The sequence below is a fragment of the Morone saxatilis genome, unplaced genomic scaffold, assembly GCF_004916995.1.
Source record: "Morone saxatilis isolate NCDOM2014 unplaced genomic scaffold, NCSU_SB_2.0 Contig23, whole genome shotgun sequence".
NCBI lineage: Eukaryota > Metazoa > Chordata > Actinopteri > Moronidae > Morone > Morone saxatilis.
In genome coordinates, this window is record NW_023339796.1 from 123634 (window position 1) to 125687 (window position 2054).

The window sequence follows — 2054 nt, forward strand, 5'->3', positions numbered from 1 at the left end:
GAGACACCATGTGACTCTGTGTCTTTATATAGAGAATATAATGTTAGCTGATATATTAATGTCTCATATGTAACCTTTAAATAAATGACTAATATAGTTTAATATTCAAACAAGTCGCTGATTTGAATCAATGAAATCTAAATGCTTTGGATGAGAATGGAGCTCAGGGAGGTCAGTGATGGTGACGATGAGGAGAAGGAAGAGTTCTCACTGCTGTGACTTTAAAAATCAAACCACCTCCACCTGAAGCACTTACGCAGTCTCTTTCTCTCTGGTTTCTTTCTGTCTTTCTTCCCTTTAAACCTTTAAAGCCATAAATAATCACAATGTCAAACTCTCAGCGGTTCATTGTTCTGTTGCTGCCTGCTCTCAGGTCTTTCTCTCAGCTCACCCAGTTTGTTGATTGTCTGCTGTTTTATGCTGGCGGTCTGTTCCCCTCACTTCCTTCCTGTCGTTGGCTCTCAGGTGAATCTTCTGGCTTCAGTTTGATCCGACAACAATTCAAAGCTGCAGCAGTTTCTCTGCTCGATGCACAAAACACACACACACACAATCTATTTATACAGCATCAGATATTCACATTTTAACCTTCATATCAAACGTAGTCAGAAATATATCTCATGTATTCCTGTTAATCAATATTTATTCTGTATTTTTAACAAAGGTTTGTTGCAGGTTTGGTTTGTTTAAATAAGCTGAATAATTGAACTTTCAGTTCTTCACTCGACTGCTGAGAACTCGGACTTTAAAGTTCCAGTGTGTCACATTACTGGAATATAATATTCATAGGAATCGTTGTGTGTTTGTTACCTTAGAATGAGACGTCTACCATGTTTCTACAGTAGCCCAGAACAGACTAAAGGAATCTGCATAAACTTACTGCTATTTATATTCACATACACATACACACACATACAGTACAAGTACATTAACTACAGGCTGAATTACCTTCTGCTGCTCATTTACACTAATGTATCCGTAAAACTCATCTCTGATCAATCAGTTCACAGGAAATATATTATCAACTTCCTGCAATTATTGAGAATTCACTGTTCCCGGGTTATTGAAATTAGCAAGAAAATCAGTGAGGGTTGATCAGCTGTTCTCTGCTGTTATTGATAGCTGATCAATATGAAATATACTGTAAATACAGATATCAGTTTACTGACTGATAGAAACTGCTCCCTTATGCAAACAGAAATAATTACTGATCATTAATCAGTGAACTTCAGGAACTCCAGCTCTCCTCCTGCTGCCGCTGTGTGCACACGCTTTAAAGGCTGAGCTGTATTCAGTTGGTTACAATCTGCAGATTCACCACTAGGTGGCGCTGAATCCCACACACTGGACCTTTAAAGACAGCTGAATGTTCTCAGGGGAAACATCTGGAACATGTCGGCCATGATGTTTTGTTATTTTGGTGTTTAACTCTCCGTTCACGTTGCTGCTGAAGCTTCAATGTTTAAAGGGAAGATTCACAAACAAAAAGGTTCCCAAACGTATGAAGGAAAACCAACATTTTCATTTACCTGACGAGCAGATCCACTCCGCCGCCACAGATTTTAGTTCCAGTGACGTGTTTTCACTGTTAAAGGTTGTTGTAAGATATTTGGAGAAGTTGACGTCGAGCACCTTTACAGTTATATATTTATTTGTTTGTTGACTGTCATCCCCTCTAGGAAGGGGTGATCGCAACAGTTAGTCGATCTTCCTGCGGGTTTTACTGATCACATAAGGTAAACGTTGAGCTGAACTGTTTATTTCTCACTGGAACCAGTTAACTTCGGTTTTTAATGAATTATACATACATATACATAACCATTTCAGTGGCCACGTCTCAAGTGTTCAAATTTAGGGTCGACTAAAATCTACCAGATTGAGGTCATTTAGGTTGTTTTAACGTTTGTGTGTATTTTTTAAATGTCACATTTCATTCTGGACCAAAGCTGAAAACAGCAGCTTTTAAACCTTTGAATAATAAAGTGATCTGAGAGATATTAAGTTTTAAACTGAGCAGTTAAGTGAAATATACTGTATGTATTAAAGGTTCTCCT